The sequence below is a fragment of the Panthera onca genome, chromosome A1 (assembly GCF_046562875.1).
Source record: "Panthera onca isolate mPanOnc1 chromosome A1, mPanOnc1 haplotype 2, whole genome shotgun sequence".
In the NCBI taxonomy this organism is placed as follows: Eukaryota; Metazoa; Chordata; class Mammalia; order Carnivora; family Felidae; genus Panthera; species Panthera onca.
Genome location: NC_138339.1, coordinates 37,643,470 through 37,650,933, shown reverse-complemented (window position 1 = coordinate 37,650,933; position 7,464 = coordinate 37,643,470).

The following is a 7,464-nucleotide window of genomic DNA, read 5'->3' as shown; positions in this document are numbered from 1 at the left end:
CATAGTGGAACAATATGATGTTCTGTAGAATGTCCAAAGAGCCCAGATCCTGACAGAGAGGAAGAGAGATAACATACCCAAAGGGCAAGACCTTATACTGCTGTCTGCCCCAGATGGTTGCAAACTATTTCTTCTCTCTGATAAAACTATCTCCTTCCTGATAGAAATAGAAAGGAACACATATCATGTGCTTGAGGCTGTGTTAATATATTTTTAAGTAAATTTGATGCAGCAACCACAGGATTTCCAACTAGAACTGGTTAAGTTTGTGGTAGGCCACTGTCATCCACCAGAATCCATCTGGTTTCTGTAAGAGCCAGCCTGGTACATTTAAAGGGATATATGATAAGAAACACCTCTGCATTCTGATGTACTAATCTCTACTATTCTCCCTGGAATATAATAGTGATTTTGATTCACTATCTTAGTTTGAAAGAGAGACAGTTTTAGAAGCTTCCTCTTGGCCTTCTCCACAATGATAGTTCTCACTTCACAGGCCAGAGAAGTAATAGTAGGGTCCTGCCAAATATCAAATCCATGTTCATTATATATTTAGGACAACAAAAATGATCTACATGTGTCTATGAAGCCACTAGACCCAGTGTGAGAAAGGCATTGGCCAGGACTCCACTTAATACCCTGACCCAAATGCCTCCACTCTAACAGGATGATGCTTTGGGTCTCTAGGTATCACTACCAACTCAGACTTAGTATCCGAAGTCCTAGAAATACTGAGTATTCTCCTTTTCTCAGTTGCCCAAGTAAATTGGAAAACTACTGGGAAAATCAATAGCATACATACTTGCCACGATATTACAGGATACTTTCTCTTGGAATCATTCTTTTCTTCAAAGTAGTCGTGTTCTAAAAATTATTTCCATTTCAGAAACTGGAAAAAAAGACTGCAACTTTTCACTGTAGTGACTGCCCTTAGACTCCTAATCAACAATTCTTGATTTCTTTTGATTGTGTAGATTGAGTAATATCCTGTTGGTTACCCATTTATCTTGTCCCTAGTGATGTTGTATGTAGCTGAGCCCCCTGATGCCACTGCACTCTGGTCACTCATGATAATAATGATTACCTTGATTCTGATGGCTAAGTGCCCCCAGTGGTCCCCATAATTTGGGGATCCTATCATTTCTCTTGCTAATAAAGAACCCAGTTCTGTAATGGTATCTGCTACTGTCAGCCATAGTCTTTGGAGGAAAGGCATCATTGAGCTTCTCAAGGATGCTAGTGATCTTCTCAACAGTGCATTCCTTCCTACCAGCAATTCTGCTTCTAGGAAGTTAACAAAAGATAATTTTATGCAAAAATTATATGTACAAGAATATTTGTGGTAACACTGTTCATAAAAGGACTATTTTAAAACAAACTAGATGGCAAAATTTAGGGGGGAAAAAGGGTGGTGGTGCCTGGGTAGCTCAGTCTTTAAGTGGCCAACTCTTGGTTTCATGTCAAGTCATGATCCTCTGATTCATGAGATAGAGCACCACATCAGGCTCTGTGTTGGTGGTGCTGAGCCTGCTTGGGATTCTCTCTCCCCCTCTCTCTCTGGCTCTCCTCTGTTCATACTCTCTCTCTCTCTCTCAGAATAAATAAATAAACTTACAAATTTTTAAACAAACTAGAAGGGCTGAGAAATAATATTTTAGTTCGAGAATAAATCTCAAAAATTGAAAAGTAAAAACAACAAATACTAAAAAAAGAAAAAAAGAAAAAGAAAAAACACAGAATATCCAAGGACTGTGGGACAACTACAAAAGGTGTAACATACCCATAATGAGAATACCAGAAATAGAAGAAAAAGAAAAAGTGATAAGAAATATTTGAAGCAGTAAGGAGAATTTCACCAATATTAATGTCAGACACCAAACTATAAATAGAGGAAGTTCAGAAAATACCAAGCAAAATAAATGCCCAAAAAACTACATCATGACATATCATTTTCAAATTTTGGAAAATAAAAGATAAGGAAAATATTCTGAAAGAGGCAGAGAAATAAATAATAAATAAATAGATAGATAGATAGATAGATAAATAAAATATAACTTCTCAAAAACCATGCAAGCCAGATGGGAGTGGAATTAAAATATTTAAAGTGTTGAGGTAAAAATACACCAATCTAGGATGCTGTACCCTGAAAAACTATGCTTCACAAGTGAAGAGGAAATGAAGACTTTTTCAGATCAACCAAAATTGAAGGAATGTGTTTAGTAGACCTACCTTATAATAAATGTTAAAGGAAGTTCTTTAGAAAGAAGAAAAGTACTATAGGTCAGAAACTTGTATCTGTATAAAGAAACAAGGACACAGAGGAAGAAGTAAAGGTAAAACAAAAGTTTATAATTTCCTTATTCTTAATTGATCAAACAATCGTTTGTTTAAAATAATAGCAAAAATGTACATAATTAAGTACGCTTATGTATACGTTATATATACTTATATATGTTTATATATAAGTTAAATGAATAACAGCAATGATAGAAAGCACAGAAAGAAGAAATTAGGATTATATTGTTGTTATTAGAAGGTGGTCACACTACCCATAAACACTAGTATAGTGTTCTTTGAAACTGGACTTGAATTAGTTGTAAATGTATATATACAAATTCTAGGACAACCACTGACAAGAGTAAAAGGAAAAATATAACTAATATGCTAAGAAAGGAGGGAAAATAGAATCATGTAAAATGCTCAATTGAAACCACAAACAGCAGGAAAAAGAGTGGAAGACAAAAACAGGATCAAAAAATAAGAGCAACAAATAGAAAACAGTAATTAACATGATAAATATTATTAACTCAACCATACCACTTAACACTTCAAATGTCAATGGTCTAAATTCACCGATTAAGAGACAGAGATGGATGGAATGGGTCAAAAGACATGACTATATATTGTCTACAAGAAACTCACTTTAAATATAAAGACACAGATAGATTAAAAGTACAGTTGACCCTTGAACATGGATTTGAACTGTGTGGGTCCACTTCTACAAAGATTTATATATATATATATATATATATGTATATATATATATATATACACACACACACACACATATGTATATGTATATATATATGTATATATATATGTATATACATATACATATATATATCAGTGTAGTACTGTAAATGTATTTTCTCTTCCTTATAATTTATTAATAACATTTTTTCTTTAGCTTACTTTATTATAATAATACAGTATATAATAGATATACCAAACAAAACATGTGTTAATTGACAGTTTATGTTATTAGTAAAGCTTCTGGTCAATAGTAGGCTATTAGTACTTAATTTGGGGGGCTGCCAAAAGTTATATGCATATAACTCATTCAGTTAGACCAGCATTACCCTAAAAGCAAAACAAGATAAAAACATTACAAAAAAAGAAAGAAAGAAAGAAATTCCAATATTGCTCATGAATATAGATGCAACAATCCTCAACAAAATATTAGTAAATTGATTCCAAAAAAAGTATAAAAAAAAAGTATATACCACGACCAACTGTGACTTGCCCCAAGTATGCAAGATTGGTTCAACATTTGAAATCAATTAATGTAATCCATCACAACAGAGTAAAAAAGAAAAAAAAATCACATGATCATATCAAAAAATGCAGAAATATCATTTGACAAAATCCCATATCTATTCGTGATAAAAACTCTCAGTAGGGGCGCCTGGATGGCGCAGTCGGTTGGGCGTCCGACTTCAGCCAGGTCACAATCTCGCGGTCCGTGAGTTCGAGCCCCACGTCAGGCTCTGGGCTGATGGCTCAGAGCCTGAAGCCTGTTTCCGATTCTGCCGATTCTGTGTCTCCCTCTCTCTCTGCCCCTCCCCCGTTCATGCTCTGTCTCTCTCTGTCCCAAAAATAAATAAACGTTGAAAAAAATAAAAATAAAAATAAAAATAAAAAAAAACTCTCTGTAAACTGGTAATGGAGGGGAATTTTCCCAAGACTTGAGACAGACTACTTACAAAAGAACCTTCAACTAATATTATATTTGATGATAAAAAACTCAAAGCTTTACCTCCAAGATCAGAAACAAGACAAGGATGTCCCCTCTTACCATTCTTTTCAATATTATTCTGGAAGTCCTGATTAATTCAATAGTCAAGAAAAGGAAATAAAGATTATACATGTTAGGAAGGACACACAAAGCTGTCTTTGTTCACAGATGAAATGGTCATCAATGTAGAAAATCTGAAAGAATTGAATAAAAAACTCCCCTGTAGCTAATAAGTACTTATAGTAAGGTTGCAAGATACAAGGTTAATGTACAAAGGTCAATTTATTTCCTATATGTCAACAATAAACAAGAAGAATTTAGAATAAAAAGCACAATAGATAACATCTAATAAGTGACTGGGCAGACTCATCATAAACATTCTCCAAGACCATTGACTCCAAACACCTTGATGCCAGGAACCCTGACTTCAGGGGATGAATGACTTGTGAAGGACATCTGGATCCTGCCCTTGTCCTGACCAGTTCCACAGTGCCCAACAGAACACCTGCACCAGACTGCAATACCAATAAAAACTCCAAACCCCAAGCAAAGAGGAGATTCAAGTCCTTTTCCTTTCTGAGTCTCCCAGACACTCTGTATCTCTCTATGTAGATATATGATATACATATAGATAGATATAGATGATATAGATAGATATATAGATATAGATATAGATAGATATAGATATAGATATAGATATAGATATAGATAGATATAGATGGTATATAGATCTTCAATAAACTCTGTTTTCACTCCAAAAAAATTTACATTAGTATCCAAAAAATGAGATATTTAGATATAAATCTCACCTTGTATAAATATATGCAAGGTCTATGTGAGGAGAACTTCAAAACTCTCATGAAGGAAATCAAAGAAGAAATAAATATATGGAGAGATATTCCATGTTCATTGATAGGAATGAATACTCAATATTGTCAAGATGCCAGGTCTTCCCAACTTGATCAAGAGATTCAATGCATTCCCAATCAAAATCCCAGCAGTTATTTTACAGATATCAACAAACTAATTCTAAAGTTTATACGCAGAAGCAAAACTGCTAAAATAGCCAACACAGCATTGAAAGAAAGAAAAGAACAAAGCTGGAGAATTGACACTACCTGACTTCAAGACTTACTATAAAACTACAGGAATCAAGATCATGTGGTATTGGCAAAAGAACATACAAATAGATCATTCTAACACAATAGAGAACCCAGAAATAGACTGCCATAAGTATAGACAGGTGATCTTTGACAAGAGCAAAGGCAATACCACTGAGCAAAGATAGTCTTTTCAATAAATGGTGCTGCAATGACTGAACATCCACGTGCATAAGAAATAAATCCAGACACAGATCTTATACCTTTCATAAAAATTAATTCAAAATTGATCATAAACCTAAAAGTAAAGGCAAAACTATAAAATTCTTAGAAGATAATAGGAGAAAACCTATATAACCTTAAGTATGATGATACCTTTTTAGATACAATACCAAAGACATGATGCATGAAAGAAATAATTGATAAAGTAGAATTCTTTGAAATTAAAAATGTCTGCTCTACAAAAGACAGTATCAAAAGAATTAGAAGATAAGCCACAGACTGGGGGGAAATATTTCCAAAGGGTTCATCTGATAAAGAACAGATATCCAAAGAACACTTAAAACTCAACGATAAGAAAACAACCTGATTAAAAAATGATCCAAAGATTTAAACAGACACCTCACCAAAAAAAGATATAGAAATGGCAAAAAAGTGTATGAAAAGATGCTCTACATCATATGTCATCAGGGAAATGCAGATTAAAACAATGAAATACCACTACAAACCTATTAGAACGTTGAAAATCCAAAACACTGACACCATTAAATGATCACAAGGATATGGAGCTACAGGAACACTCATACATCAACAGTGAGAATGCAAAATGATACAGGCACCTTGGAGGACACTGTGACAGTTTCTTACAAAACTAAACATATACTTACCATCTAATCCAACAATTGAATTCCTTAATATTTATCCAAAGAAGCTGAAAACTTATGTCCATGCAAAAATTTGCACACAGATGTTTAAGCAGCAATTTATTTCCATATTTTTTCATAATTTCCAAAACTCAGAAGCAGCCAAGAAGGTGAAAGGATAAATGAATTGTAGCACATCCATACAACAGAATACTATTCAGCTCTGAAATGAAACAAGCTATCAAGCCATAAAAAGATATGGATGAATCTTAAAAATGCATATTACAAAGTGAAAGAAGCCAATCTGAAAAAGCTACATATTATATGATTCTGACTCTCTGAGATTCTGGAAAAGGTAAAACTATGGAGATTATAAAAAGAGCAGTGGCTGTCAGAGATCACAAGGGTGGCAGGAGATGAATAGAAAGAGCGCATAAGTTTTTAGGGCACATTGAAAATATTCTGTATATTATAATAATGGATAGATGTCATTATACATTTGTCCAAAACCCTAGAAGGTACAAGAGTGAACCCTAAGGTGAACCATGGACCATGTATGAATATGATTTGTCAAACTAGGTTCATCCTTGGTGAAAAATGCACCATCCTGGTAAGTAATATTGATAATGGGGAGACTATGCATGTTGGGGGTCAGGAGTGGGTATATGTGAAACTCTGTACTTCCCCCTGAATTTTATTGTAAACCTAAAACTTCTTTGACTTCTCTAAAAAAAAATCGTCTTAAAAAAAACCTAGATGTTGTTTTGTGATTTGGCTCACAGTACAAGGTATCTATTTCCATAGATGCTGTGGTAAACTTCCCAGTTTCCTCTTTTAAGACCCAGTCACTTACTCCCCCAGTTGCAAAGGAAGTTGCCTACCAACAATTTACAAAAATGTGCCTCTTCAATAATTGCCCTTGGTTAAAGGAGTTGCTTCACCCAAAGTATGCCCCTTCACCGAGGACACCTCTCATCCAATAACTGGCTGATGTGGGGCTACGGAGACCCAGCCTTAGCTGGGGAACATCCCTGAAGGGCCGTGCCAGCTCCTGAGCAACTTTTGTGGTTGAATCAGACCTTGGTTGCCACTTCATTGCAGTTTAGCTCTTTCCTGTGACCGGTGCTTCTCCCCTCACTCTCTCATAGGTGTTCACAAAACCACTCCTCTATAACCTTCCTGCACAATAAATCTGCCTCAGACTCTGTTGACCAAGGAACACAACCTAAGACAGTCAGTCAATAAAAGACTACACAGTCGTAGAAAGCGATTCTTTATATTTACTGAAAATTAAGATGGTCACAACCTACTGTTCCTTAAGAAAAGAAAGTTGTCGGCAGTGAGTTATACTTTTGTTCTTTATATAAGATATAAACGTGCATGGTTATGTGTTTAAGATATGAGCACATGCTTACTCATAACAATACCCACAGACAGATATCTGGAAAGTTGTTAGCCCAAATATTAAGTAGTGCTGCTCTTATGA